Source organism: Schistocerca americana, chromosome 1 (genome assembly GCF_021461395.2).
Source record: "Schistocerca americana isolate TAMUIC-IGC-003095 chromosome 1, iqSchAmer2.1, whole genome shotgun sequence".
Taxonomy (NCBI): domain Eukaryota; kingdom Metazoa; phylum Arthropoda; class Insecta; order Orthoptera; family Acrididae; genus Schistocerca; species Schistocerca americana.
Window position 1 is genome coordinate 302,861,345 of NC_060119.1, and position 15,210 is coordinate 302,876,554.

The window sequence follows — 15,210 nt, forward strand, 5'->3', positions numbered from 1 at the left end:
CAAATGTTTTACGTTTTTATGTTATACTTTCTGACATGTTCCACACCCACGAGGAACATGTCTGTGACTGATGAGAGACGGAGTAGAAACGAAAGCTTGATCATTGAGTCGAACAGAAAAACCATTTGATGCTCCGAACAGGTGGTGGTTGTTGGGATGTTGAAGGGGGACTAAACAGCGAAGGTCATCAGTCCCACTCCGAACAGGCCACTAAAGACTGAGGCATTCGGAAATAACGCGAAGCGCGGAAGGAGATTTATGTGAAGTATAGTGTTTTTATTGCTGCGGAACAGCGAGGTAAAGAAGAAAGATGTAGTATAATTTGTAAAAAATGCCCAGTAACAAGAAGTGAGAGTGAGAGAGAGAGAGAGAGAGAGAGAGAGAGAGAGACGTAAACAAAGTAGGTATGTAGCTGCCGGATTAGCTCACAATCGCAACTTACAATTAGTATGTCAATGAAGTGCCCGTGTCTTCGATTGCTGTGTTAAACTATTAAAAATGTTAAGAGGCCCGTTGATGAGCTTAGAAGACGTACGATAGCTCGTTTTTTGCTAATCCTGGTCAGTTCTAGCCGGTTGTTCCTTGTCCCACGCCACCAGCTGTTGTTAGTAGCGATCTAGCAGGAGGGGAGTGAGCCACTTATCCACGCGGTGTAAATAATGACAGCTGCCGGTGCAGCCACACATAGAATCCCGTCTGAGTCAGTTGACACGACCTAGAAACGAACAACGGAATTCAGTTTCTAGGACAGATTTATTTATGTATTCGTTCGGCACCTGCAAAGGTATTCATCACGAAATGTAATAACGAAAATATTCTGGTAGCTCTATACTGATTTACAATATTCTTTACATACGTTCTTATAACACTACACAACATTACAAATATTCTTGAGCCAGTCTATGGCTGAGGCGGAGAATCTGCGTACGTTCGTCAGATCACCCTCTCAGCCACGCACTTGACACACATGTAAATGGTCCACTGATTGGATTTCCCCACACTCACATTTAGGACTGTCCGATACGCCCCACTTGTTCATTAAGTGCTTACACTACCAACAAGTCCTGACGCGGTTCAAAGTTGTCAACGATTTTCTCGGGAGGTTGAATTCATCGACCTCCTTACTGGGCTCGTCCACCAATTATCGATTCTTATGTCCACTTACAGCCCATTGTTCTTTCCAAGCTGTCTTGAATCGATGTCTTGCAGTTCTTCGCCGACTTTCCATAAAGGTGACCTCGATTAAATTTTGTCTGTAGCAGCTAGGTATAGGGAGTTCTAGGTGTCTATCATTTTTCTGTTTGCTATTGTAGCTAAGTGTGAGCACCCAATTCCAAGGCGCTCCATAACTGCTAGGACGGTGAGGCAGGAAGATGATGTGCCCCTGAGTGCTCTAGTGATTATCCGCATTGTTTTTTAATATTTATATAAAGATCTTAACCAATATTTCATTTCCAACTCGGCATCAGTGCAGAATGGTTGTACCACTATGCCGAGGCAGTCGTTGACTCAGACTATCTCTGTATTCACTATCCTGGAGGTGCTAGTCTCACGGCATCGCCTGAGAGTTCCTGTGGAATTTGGAGAAGAGCAAATGAGAAGATGAAACACGATACACTCTAGGTGCTCTGCTGGCAAGCGCTGTCCGAGAAACGTGCGCCTCCTCCTTCTAGTCGCCGCCGGACACAAACTTAACGCATTTTCAACTGAGTGTGTACTCCGGTAAAAATAAAAGGATGGTTAGAGATGGAGTTAATACTGGACCAGGATGAAGCAGGGAATCAAACTTGATCCTTTAAAGGAAGTGGGAAACAAATTCGGATATGAATTTGACCACTGTCTTTCCAGAATTCAAGATTAGTGGCGTGACAGATGCGCCACTCCATCAAAAAAATCAGAAGCCCCGCCATGAGTAGAAAATTATCAGAGGACGGTCGGCGCATAAAACAGCAAATCGACTCGATTTATTGTCTTGAAATGTATGATCTCTCATGAGACACAAGGTTTCAAGACCCAGTAATAAGTGAAAAATCTAGGAATATACTACAGCCCCCTATGCACTCTATCCCTCTCGCATAGACTCCTAGGCATACGCGAATGAAACGGGTAGAAATCTTCGCCGTGCACTTCACAGCCGTTTGCAGAGTTCAATGAGGTTGCAGACAATTTTCAAGCGACTGCTGGCCTATCATCGGATGGTGACGTTACGCAAATATTTCGCGAGTTACGTGTATATCATAGTCAAAGTTGCGTTGGCGTCGAAGAATCCACAAGTTTGCGTGAAATGATGTGCCCTTTGATTGCTTCATGCTGTCTTATCACTCCGGCTATGATACAGATCGCCCAAAAGCTTGTCACAACCGTCGGGGTCGGATGAGAGTTGATCCTGCAAGTGGTGTCATCTGATGAGCCTGCTGTAGCTTGATCATGAGAGAATGAACACAGGGTGGGGAAAATAAAAGCGGCCCGGACGAGTGGACGTGGATGTATGCATATAACCACACCCCCTGACACCCAGCAGGATGGAGCAACTACCCTTACAGCCGGCCGAACCTTGGAGCACGTTTATACATTCTCCACGCCTGACAGTTGTTAGCAGAGATCAGTCTGGTCGCGACCTAGCTGGTTACCCAGGTCACCTGATTAATAAGTGTGCGATTACTTTGTGTGGGGAGCCTTCAAGTCTAAGGTGTATCGCAACAACCCTCGTGGTCTTCAAGAACTGCAGCGGAACATTTCGGACGAGACTGCAGCATTTCCAGCAGTCCAGTTTTGTTCCACCTTCAGCAACTTGATGACTAGGAGTCAAAAGTGCCAAGAAATGAATGGTGGTCACTTTCAACATCTACTATAGATTAGTACCATATTTCCTTTCCCCTGCTGTGTTTCTTTGTACCCTGAAACTCTGTTCTCGGCCCCACTTTTTTTTTTTTTTTGCCCCACCTTGTACACTCCTGGAAATTGAAATAAGAACACCGTGAATTCATTGTCCCAGGAAGGGGAAACTTTATTGACACATTCCTGGGGTCAGATACATCACATGATCACACTGACAGAACCACAGGCACATAGACACAGGCAACAGAGCATGCACAATGTCGGCACTAGTACAGTGTATATCCACCTTTCGCAGCAATGCAGGCTGCTATTCTCCCATGGAGACGATCGTAGAGATGCTGGATGTAGTCCTGTGGAACGGCTTGCCATGCCATTTCCACCTGGCGCCTCAGTTGGACCAGCGTTCGTGCTGGACGTGCAGACCGCGTGAGACGACGCTTCATCCAGTCCCAAACATGCTCAATGGGGGACAGATCCGGAGATCTTGCTGGCCAGGGTAGTTGACTTACACCTTCTAGAGCACGTTGGGTGGCACGGGATACATGCGGACGTGCATTGTCCTGTTGGAACAGCAAGTTCCCTTGCCGGTCTAGGAATGGTAGAACGATGGGTTCGATGACGGTTTGGATGTACCGTGCACTATTCAGTGTCCCCTCGACGATCACCAGTGGTGTACGGCCAATGTAGGAGATCGCTCCCCACACCATGATGCCGGGTGTTGGCCCTGTGTGCCTCGGTCGTATGCAGTCCTGATTGTGGCGCTCACCTGCACGACGCCAAACACGCATACGACCATCATTGGCACCAAGGCAGAAGCGACTCTCATCGCTGAAGACAACACGTCTCCATTCGTCCCTCCACTCACGCCTGTCGCGACACCACTGGAGGCGGGCTGCACGATGTTGGGGCGTGAGCGGAAGACGGCCTAACGGTGTGCGAGACCGTAGCCCAGCTTCATGCAGACGGTTGCGAATGGTCCTCGCCGATACCCCAGGAGCAACAGTGTCCCTAATTTGCTGGGAAGTGGCGGTGCGGTCCCCTACGGCACTGCGTAGGATCCTACGGTCTTGGCGTGCATCCGTGCGTCGCTGCGGTCCGGTCCCAGGTCGACGGGCACGTGCACCTTCCGCCGACCACTGGCGACAACATCGATGTACTGTGGAGACCTCACGCCCCACGTGTTGAGCAATTCGGCGGTACGTCCACCCGGCCTCCCGCATGACCACTATATGCCCTCGCTCAAAGTCCGTCAACTGCACATACGGTTCACGTCCACGCTGTCGCGGCATGCTACCAGTGTTAAAGACTGCGATGGAGCTCCGTATGCCACGGCAAACTGGCTGACACTGACGGCGGCGGTGCACAAATGCTGCGCAGCTAGCGCCATTCGACGGCCAACACCGCGGTTCCTGGTGTGTCCGCTGTGCCGTGCGTGTGATCATTGCTTGTACAGCCGTCTCGCAGTGTCCGGAGCAAGTATGGTGGGTCTGACACACCGGTGTCAATGTGTTCTTTTTTCCATTTCCAGGAGTGTATTTCGACAGACTAAGGCGCCGATTGTTTGCTGCTTCCGCCCGTAACATCTATTTACACCACAGTCGCAGTATTCAACAACGGTCAGAATGAACAAGACAAATTTACACAGACATTCCACATACGTTTGTATGGAATACCTCAGTGAGTGAAAATCAGAAATTAATTACTTCACAAGCGCCTGTCAGGGAGTCATATACACATGGCTATAACGACCTAACGTTCCATAAATAGGGACACCATTAGGGACGTAGCAGTAACTGTTTACGGAAGCGTCACAGGCACCCGCCACAGTCTTTCAGTAGGAACTGTCGTGTATTCGCAGGAATTGGAAGCTACGGAAGGAAGACTATCGAGGAAGGTCAAGGATGAGAGGCTATGTCGCAACGCTCCCTGGATACTGAGGTAGCCACAATGTTTAGTTTTAGTTTTCAGCTTTACTACTGCTCGGCTACTGTCTTTGACGAAGTAAATCAACATTCCTACTCATCATTTACAAGCAATAATCCTGATTATATCGAGCGTCACAGCTGACAGAGTTAATGATTAATAAACTATTTTATTGTGTCATTCGTTGAACATCTTCAGGTTGCCACACTGTTTATCTTATGACTTCAGCACAACTCGGCAACCTGAAGATTTTCAACGTACGAAACTGGTCGTAACACAATAAGCGTGTAATAATACATATAAGAGTGGTTTTGATTAATCATTAATGCTGAAAATGGGACAGACTACCGTCTGTTGTGCCACAGTCTCCCCATATATTCCCTTCTTGAGTAATACGCTACTGATAGACCATTTTGCAACAATGAAAACATACGATCGTCATGAAGGCTCTCTGATAAACAGTACGCAGAAACGTAAACTTTCTCGCTCTGCTACGACGTTGTATGTCCAACTATTTCTGCTTAAAATAGCGTAAGCTATCAATATAAGTTCGTATACTTTCTCGGCCAGTGGCATTTTTAATAAAATAATTTTGGGTATTGGGCTGCGTCATTGTAAACTACTAAAGCAACTAACTGCCGACGTTTCAACCGACTTGCTGCGGTCCTCTTCTGGGCGGGTCAAACTACTATAGCAACTAATTGCCGACGTTTCGGCTGACTTGCTGTGGTTCCCTTCAGACCGGTTCGACTGAACCGCTCTGAAGAGGACCGCAGCAAGTCGGTTGCAACGTCGGCAATTAATTGCTTTAGTAGTTTACAAACAAGCGACCCAAAACCCAAAATTATTTTACTCAAAATAAAATATCAAAAGTTCGAAAAAACGCATAGTTGTGTTATCACATCTTTTTTATGTATTGTGTGCTGAATAAATTAACAAAATCTGTCCTTTTTTTGTGGCTATTACAGAATGGTATGCATGTGTGAAGATGGCGCAAGTACATGTTTGATACAAAAGGTTTCGATAGAAGCAATATTCTGGAGGATGACTGAACCAACATGCACCAAAAAAAAAAAAATTGTGGACTTGGTGACAAAAATTGTATAAAATAAAACTGTCTGCTACTAACATCGATTATACTATTTGGAAATCGTGCCTTCTATCCGGCCATAATGCCATACGATCATTTTATCGCAGAAAAGGTCGCTAATCTGCTGGCTGTCTTACGGAATGGCAGAATCTCAAGAGCAATCATTCCCCGAATGGTACTTGAATTACGTAACCATTATGATACCTCATCTGAACCTCTCGATACCAGTAATATTCTACTGTGTTTCTGCAAAGTAGTTGACATATTTCTGAGACAACATTCAGATTTGATTTCATTTGTGATACATCGATATGTTTATATTGCAATGATATTATTCTTATGTGTATTCTTTTTTTTTTGTCACTATGGTCTTTGACGTACTTGTAACTCTGATTTTTGGGCGCGTAAGCGATTGTTAGTTAGTTGTTAACTTGTTAGAGAGTCGGACCTTGAGAAAGTCAAGTCGTGGACGTCATTTTGGAAAGACGCATAACGTAGTCAGCTTATAAAATGTGAACTTTAACAGTGACTGTGATGAAGATGTTTTCAAGTATGTTTTGTATTGTGAAGTGATGTTTGTGTGTCACGTGATATTGCAATAAAAGCAATTAAAAGGTAGTGTAACTTAAGTTCGGAATGCTGATTACTTTTTTTACATCATCATTGTCCTGCAAAAGTGTAATCTCCAAGAATGGTTTCTGAAGCGCATCTACAAAACTTTTGAATATAGCAGAATAAAACCTAGGCCTCTTTGCATCAGAGCTTGGGATCATATCCACCTAGATTTTCAACGATTGAGCCACGATTTTACGACGAGACCTGCGTGGGAAACACAAAAAGATGAGTGCCTAGTTTTTTCATTATTACATGAAATGACTTTATTAACTGTGCTCTAATGACATCTGCCACATAATATGACAGTTGTTGCCTGATAATGCAGTATTTAGCAGCGTGAGCAACACCACAATCTTTATTAAAATTTTGACCCTTGTTGTGGTAGGGTTGTTAGAACACCAATCGCAGGTGGGTGACGAGTCGACACACCGGAAATAAGCGAAAGTAGTGGTGATAGTTGAGAAAGTCGACCCGACCCATGCTGCAGAGGTGCATTCTTTCTTACCTTGACAGTCCAGGTGGGAACGATGCTGGTGGTGAAGAGAGGAGACTGCTGATCACAGAACACAACCCACAGCAAGCGCGCACACACGAAACCCGCCCCCTGTGTTCGAGCGCAGCGCGTGTACTGCCGCGCTCTGACAAAGTAGCAACGACACGCCTGCGCCAGTGGGCGGCGCAGCAGAGCGCTCTTGCGGCCCGTGGCGGAACTGACAGGCCGCATGGTTGTGGGCTGTGGATGAGAGCAGAGTACGCTTCGTTGCGCGGTATCGCTGTACTGCCTTCCGAAGCAGTCTCTGCAAACGTATCAGAAACTTACCTCGAAGAACGTCAATATGAAAAACCGTTTCTTCGAGTAAGAACACACGATTCCTACAATTAATTTTAAGAGTTCCCAATTATCGGTTCAGCATCTACATTTTTAACACACATTTATTTCTTTTTCTTCAATAGCCCTTCGAGAGAGTTCAACGAAGATGATATAATATACAGCTCAAAAAGAGTTAGGGGAACACGTTTATCAACGTCCGGTGTGTTACATGTACTTTGATATAGGTGCTAGCTGTGTAGTTTGAGATCGTCTTCAATGAATTCGCCATCTGTCAGCTGAGTTATGCATAAAGTATCAGACGACATCTTAGAAGGAAATGAGTACCGGTGCCCCATCGTTCTCTAGTGAGGCACACAGACGGCAGTTGGCATTTGTGGAAGTTGCATTCAATGGATCACGTGCAGTGCAACATTTTACTGCAATGCTAGCTGCAATAGTTTGATCAACGAAGGACTAAGTTTTTGTCGTGTTGCTGCTGACACCAGTGTCTCTCCATCTGTCATCCACAGGTTGTGGACACGATATAGTGACGCAGGTCAGCACATATGGTGAGTCGGATAAGGCCGCTGACGCATTACCACAAGACGCGAAGACCGACATCTGGCCATTTCTTCCTTGCGGCGTCGTACGCCTACCGCCAGAGCCCCACAAGAAGATCTCAGAGGGGCCACTGGAGCCGCTGTTGTCAAAAAAAATGGCTCTGAGCACTATGGGACTGAACTGCTGAGGTCATCAGTCCCCTAGAACTTAGAACTACTTAAACCTAACTAACCTAAGGACATCACACACATCCATGCCCGAGGCAGGATTCAAACCTGCGACCGTAGCGGCCTCGCGATTCCAGACTGTAGCGCCTAGAACCGCTCGGCCTCTCCGGCCGGCCACTGTTGTCAGCCAGACTGCAAGGAACGCATTACGAAGAACGATCTTGCGACCCAGACGTTCTTTTCTAGTATCCTACTTGACACAACATCTCGCTGCTCGCCTTCAGGTCTACCGTTCCCGTGCAATTCGCAACTTCGTCACTGGGGAAACGTGTTATTCACAGGCGAATGCAGGTCTCCTCTGACGCAAGGTGATGGCCGTGTTCGTGTGTGGAGACGCAGTCGCGAGGGGTACCTTCCAAATGTTGTTCAGGAAATCGACGAATCGGTCAAGATTCTGTGACCGTGTTTTGGCAGGCATCAGTATAGCAGCCGTACGGATCTCATCGTTTCCCGTGGTCGCCTCACCGCCTCTCAGTACATCGAACAGGTCCCGTTGGACCTTGTGGTGGCTGATGCATCCGGTGGTGGCCCTGAATTCCTTCTCATTCACAATAATGATAGGGTTCATGTGGTGGGCGACTCCAGCAATGACTTGCGAAACCTGGACGTTGAAGCAATGGAATGTCGAACCGTGAGTCCCGACCCAAACCCCATCGAACATGTGTGCGGCATGCTCAATGGAGTATGGTAGACGCCCAAAGTCATCCCCTAATTGTTTTGAGCAATGAAATTCAGTATCAGCAAGCACGAATACAAGAATCAATCATGGTCTTATAAACACCTTGACATTCTGGACCAATGTCTTGTAAAGGCCAAGTTAAGTACAAAGACAGTCAATTTACAATGAATTGTAAGATACACTCCCAAATTCCAGTGCGTGAAAACAATTCCATTATCAACCATGCATGTTTGTCCAGAGTACAAAATGAAGCGTTTATTTTGGTGCAAATCTGGTACCGCGCGCCGCGGAATTTGAATCTGCGCCAGACGTCATAGATGTCGAAGACCCATAGAGGTCTCTGCACCATCGCGTCGTAAGCTGTGGTGGCACGCGCCTCCTGGCCCGCTTTTAGTGTGAGGGCGCCACAGTGGAACAAGTGGTCCCAGCGGCCAATAGCGGCGCCCCCGATAGCATACTTAAACGCCTGCCTCGCGCTCAGCCAGGTCCCCTCCCCTGTCCCTCTACTCCTCCTCCCATCTCCTCAGCCATTGGCATCTTTGTTCTCCCCTCTCCCCCCCCCCCCTTCTTCCCCTCTCGGCAGGTCCCCGGACTCGCACACGCTACATGGACAACCGCGCGCCGGAGGTCATCGCCATTAGTGTCTCGTGTGTGCCGTCGTGTTTAGTGTTCAGTGTTCACCGTCACACTCCATCGTTCACCTGTGCGATCGACAGCTTCAGTGTTTCTGCGTCGTGTCAACAGTTTGTGGTGTGCATTGTCATCGGGTGTGAACGGCTTCATGTTTTTTGTGTTCATGTGTCTACTGTTTCTTCCCCGCCGTTTTGTTCCAACTCATGTGTCTTCTCTGTTTTACCATTGTAATATCTTGGGCTGAAGAGCGGCGTATTGTGCTGCTGCCAGCCTACCTGTTTTTATACGGATATTAAAATCACAATAAAGAAAAAAAAAAGCTCAGCCAGGTCCTCTCCCTCCTTGGTTCCCCCCCCCCTCCCTTTCGTTTTTTTTCCTCTCCTCCCTCCTTGTTTTTCCCCCTCCTCCAGGTCCCCCCCCCCTCCCATCTGCCTTTGGCACCGGAGTGTCATCTTTGTGCCGCCATTTTCGTGCAGTGTTTTACAGTGAGTGTTCCCTGTTGTGTCTTTTGGGAAGTGTTGCGCACGGCCATCATACTGTCGCTGGGTGTGATTTTTTTATATCTTGCGAACAGAAACCAGTCTGTCGCCATGTTTTTTAATTGTGTGTCTACTATGTTACTTGTCTGATTCCTGTGTATTTTATTAACATTGCCCACCCCTTTGCTTTCTGTTTTAACTTTCCGCATTTTTCCGCAATTTTACACTTTGTCACCGTTTTATCGGCTGTTTCTTGTTTCTTTTGTTCTTCCGTTTAAAAAAAAAAAAGTCTGTAGGCTGTAGAGCAGCGTACTAAGCTGCTGCCAGCCTGCCCCCTTCGGGGGGAATTGAAAATCAAAAAAGAAAAGAAAAGAAATAAAGCTCAGCCAGCCCCTCTTATGGGTCCTCATCCTCCATTGGCTCCTTTCCCCCCTCCTCCCCTTCGCTTTTCCTCTCCTTCCCCCCCTTTTTTATTTTCCCATCATCTGTCCAGTTTCCCCCCACCTGCTCTCGGCTGTGGTATGTCACATTTGCCAACATTTTAGTGCAGTGTTCCAATGAATGTTCAGTGTTGTTCGACTTTCTAGTGTTGCAAACAGAAACCATGCTGTCGCTGGGTGTGAATTTTATGTCTTTTGTGAACAGAAACCAGACTGTCGCAGTGTGTTTTTAATTGTTTCTCTATTGTTTTACCTGTATGCTTCATATGTATTTTATTAGCATCATCATCCCTTTGTTCTACGTTTTAAGTTCCACGATTTTTTCGCCATGTTACTATTTAAGTCTCCAGTTTTATCGCCTGTGTTTATTGTTTATTCTCTTCATCTTTTTAAAACAAAGTCTGTAGGCTGAAGAGCGGCATACTATGCTGCTGCAAGCCCGTCCCCTTCGGGGGGGAATCGAAATCCAATAAAGAAAAGAAGAAAAAAAAAAAAAAAAAAACTCATCCAGCCAGTCTAATCTCGCGTACGTCAGTTTACACCTCGTTTCGCGCTAGACAGTTTACTTCCTTGTTCTGTGTACAAGTGGACGTGTTTGTTTCCTTGTGACTCCGTTGTTCGATCTTGTATTCGTTCTGTCCTTCATTGGTCGTGTCCATCCTCTCCCGTTGTGTTGTTGTTCGCGGGCGTCTCCACGGGTCCCGCCGCGCTTTCCGTCATTGCTACCCCGCGACCGTCCTGGTCGCAGTTACAACAGTAAATATTTTTAGCCCGTTGCCCACTGCTAAGGCAGAAAATCAGAAATTTTGAAAAAAAATATAAACCTTATTAACAGCTTATAAAATGAACCGAGCGAGGTGGCGCAGCGGTTACGACACTGGATTCGCTTTCGGAAGGACAACGGTTCAAAGCCGCGGCCCGCCAGCCTGATACAGATTTTCCTTGATTTCTCTAAATCGCTTCGGGCAAATGCCGGGATTGTTGCTTTGAAAGGGCACGCCCGACTTCCTTCCCCATCCTTCCCTAATCCGATAGGACCGATGACCTCGCTGTTTGTTCCCCCTCCCCCGAATCAACCAACCGGACGAACATATCTGATCGCCACAAGAGAAAGTCCTCGTATTGTGCACCAAGTGCACCGTAACATCTTCAAATCTGCACCTGCTATTCGAGAACAAGTAATGGATTCCCTGCAACATTCTTAGTCATTCCGCACCTTTGATCGGAAACTTGCAGCCGCTGTGCTAGGGAATTATCGATCTCATGCATAAGCTGACATTAACACCACACAAACTGCTGCGTCTGGAGCGGTGCCGTGACTGGGAAGCACGGACTGCGGTGAATGAGGGATTCGGCACTAGCCTGGATCACCATAGTCGCCGAGAATGGCATACCTGGAAAGGCTCAATTCGTTTCCTCCCCCTTTCTGAGGGTTTCACTTTATTTGTCAGGTAGTGTATGCAGAATCACCGAATAAAAATTGTGATGCAGGGAAAGAGTTTACATACGTTACTTGTGGCACACGAGAGCAAAGGAGTAGACGTAATTTCCAGACACTGAGACCACGGCTGGACTTTTGTTGGCTTGTAATGCGCCCTGTTTGCTTGCAGACACTTGTCGGAACCATGACACAGTGTGCATGTAGTGGCACATGTCGGCACAAGTGACGCCTGCCGCTTGGGTTCTGAGGCCATCCTCGGCTCCTTTCGGAGGCTGGCTGACTTGGTGAAGGCACGCGAGGTGCATGCTACTTGTTTGAAAGTTTTACAGTGTGTAGATACGTCCTTTAGGAACAATATTTTCATTTCTCCACATAATTTCCATCCCTCTCAACTGCCTTGCGCCATCTTGGAACCAGCGCCTGTATACCCGCATGGTAAAATTCTGGACCAACCTGTTGGAGCCACTGTTTGGTAGCGTGCACAAGGGAGTCAACATCTTCAAACCTTGTTCCACGAAGAGAATCTTTCAGTTTCCCAAAGAGATGATAGTCGCATGGAGCCAGGTCAGGACTGTAAGGCGGGTGTTTCAGTGTTGTCTATCCGAGTTTTGTGATCGCTTCCATGGTTTTTTGACTGACATGTGGCCATGCATTGTCGTCCAACAGCAAAACATCCTGCTTTTGCCGATGTGGTCAAACACGACTCAGTAGAGCTTGAAGTTTCTTCAGTGTCGTACATATGCATCAGAATTTATGGTGGTTCCACTTGACTTGATGTCCACAAGCAAGAGTCCTTCGGAATCGAAAAACACCGTGGCCATAACTTTTCCAGCAGAAGGTGTGGGTTTGAATTTTTTTTCTTGGGCGAATTTACATGTTGACACTCTATTGATTGCCTCTTCGTCTCTGGTGAAAAATGATGGAGCCATGTTTCAACATTTGTCACAATTCTTCCAAGAAATTCATCTCCACCATTCTCATACTGTTCCAAAAGTTCGCTGCATACCGTTTTTCTTGTTTCTTTGTGAGCCACTGTCAACATCCTGGGGACCCACCTGGCACAAGCCTCTTTTAACGCCAACACTTTCAGTATTCTGCAAACACTTCCTTCCCCTATCCCAACGTAGCGTGACAATTCGTTCACTGTGATGCGTCTGTCAGCAGTCACCAATTCGTTAACTCTCTGCACATTGTCTGGAGTGTGTGCAGTACGAGGCCCGCCGCTGCGAGGACAATCCTCAATATTGCCGTGCCTGCTTTCATCACGTAACCTGCTTGCCCACCGACTAACTGTACTGCGATTGACAGCAGCATTTCCATACACCTTTTTAACCTCCTGTAGTTGTTTCCCACTGTCTCGTTTTCACAGCACAGGAATTCTATGACAGCACGTTGCCTCTGACGAACGTCAAGTGTAGCAGCCATTTTGAAGACATGCTGTGACAACGCCACTCACGGGAACAGATTGAACTAAGTTTGAAAACAAGCGGGAAGGATGTATCTGCACACTGTAAAACTTTCACACACGCAGAATGAACTGTATTATTACAAAAATAGTGTGCATTTCTTTTGGAATGACCCTCGTAGTATCGCACCCAGGTTTGATCGCGGTCCTCTGGTTTGGAGCAGAGTGGAAGGTCAAAACCAGAGGCTCAGACAGCTCTGCGACGGTATCGGATGCGAATTTCTCGACCTCCGCTATCGGGTGCAGAATTGTAGAGTTCCCCTTAATAGGCCAGGCATGCACTACACGCAGGAAGCGGCTACGATGTTAGCGGAGTACGTGTGGCGTGCACGTGGCGCTTTTTTACGTTAGAGGACCCCTCCCTTGGGAGTAAACACGATCTGCCCGTTAAATCAGCCACAGCGACCTCATAGAATCTTGGTCCTCGCAAATCAGAGATAGAAAAGATTAATATGATTTTAGTAAGCTGCAGGAGCATCCAAGGAAAGGTCCCAGAATTAGTATCGCTTACTGAAGGTTATAATGTACAGACAGTATTGGGAACAGAAAGCTAGATGAAGCCAGACGTCAATGACAACGAAATCTTAAGTTCAGACTGGGATGTTTATCTTCAGAATAGGTTAGTCGCCAATGGTGGCCGCACGTTTATTGCAGTAAAAAATTCGATAAAATCTAGCGAGGTTATCACGGATTCCGAATGTGAATTAATCTGAGTGAAACTGAGTATCAAATAACGGTAAAAAAATGTGATCGGATGCTTTTATAGATCACCTGGGTCGGGATCTGTAGTTGTAGAGCGCTTCGAACAGAGCTTGCAGAATATCATTAGTAATTTTCCTGACCATGCCGTTGTAATAGGTGGTGCCTTCAACTTGCCAGGTATAGATTGGGAGTGTTATGCCATCAAAACTGGTGCCAGAGGCAGGGAATCATGTGGTATTGTTCAGGATATCTTGTCCGAAAATTACCTTTAGCAGATAGTTAAAGAACCAACTCGTGAAGGTAACGTATTAGACATGCTGGCAAGAAACAGACCTGAGCTTATTGAATCAATTAACGTAGAGGGAGGTATCAGTGATCATAAGGTTGTGACAGCATCTATGACGACAGGTCCTACAAGGAATGGTAGGAAGATATATTTGCTGAGTAAGGGTGACAGCATACAAATTTCTGAATAACTCAGAAGTCAGAATCAAATATTCGGTGATGAGGACGAAGATGTGGAGAACAAATGGAAAAAATTCAAATGCATCGTTCAATATGCCCTAGACAAGTATGTTCCGAGTAAGGTTTTAAGGGATGGGAAAGATCCACCATGGTTTAATAGCCGCGTTAAAAAATCGCTACATAAACAAAGGACACTTCATCTCAGGTTCAAGAGCGGTAAAAACCTAGCTGACAAACAAGAGCTGAACGAAGCGAAAATGAGCGTAAGGAGAGCAATGAGAGAAGCGTTCAATGACTGAAAGTAAGACGTTGTCAACAGACCTGAGTAAAGACCCTAAGAGATTTTGGTCGTATGTAAAATCAGTAAGTGAGTCAAAATCATCTATTCATTCTCACAGCGGCCACACCGGCACCAAAACGGAAGATAACAGAGAGAAGGTCGAAATGCTGAATTCGGTCTTCCGAAGTTGTTTCACCGCTGAAGATCGTAACACTGTCCCTCCTCTCAATCGTCGTGCGAACGTCGAAATGGCAGATATTGAGATAATCGATCGCGAAAAAGGCAACTACAATCGCTTAGTAAAGAAAAAGCTTCAGGACCAGATAGGATACCTATAAGATTCTATAAAGATTGTGCGAAAGAATTTGCTCCCTTTCTAGCAATAATTTATCGTAGATCGCTTGAACAACTAACAGTACCTAACGACTGGAGGAAAGCGCAGGTCATTCCAGCTTTTAAGAAAGGCCCTAAGACAGGTCTACACAATTTTGCACCTATAACATTGACGTCAATCTGTTGTAGAATTATGGAACTTGTTTTATGCTCAAGGGTTATGACGTT

The 15,210-nt window shown here is 46.3% G+C and overlaps 1 protein-coding gene across 2 annotated transcripts in view; it reads right to left on the minus strand.

Annotated features, from left to right (window-relative positions):
- Positions 1–15,210, minus strand: part of LOC124595643 (diacylglycerol lipase-beta-like) — an 855,670-nt gene that overhangs the window by 797,412 nt on the left and 43,048 nt on the right. The window contains exon 1 of one of the 2 annotated variants that reach the window (XM_047134481.1): positions 6,972–7,093. The exons of the other annotated variant lie outside the window; for it this stretch is intronic. The gene's annotated coding sequence lies outside the window, so the exon portion shown is untranslated. Of the gene's footprint in view, positions 1–6,971; positions 7,094–15,210 lie in introns of those variants that run through there. 2 annotated transcript variants of the gene reach the window in all.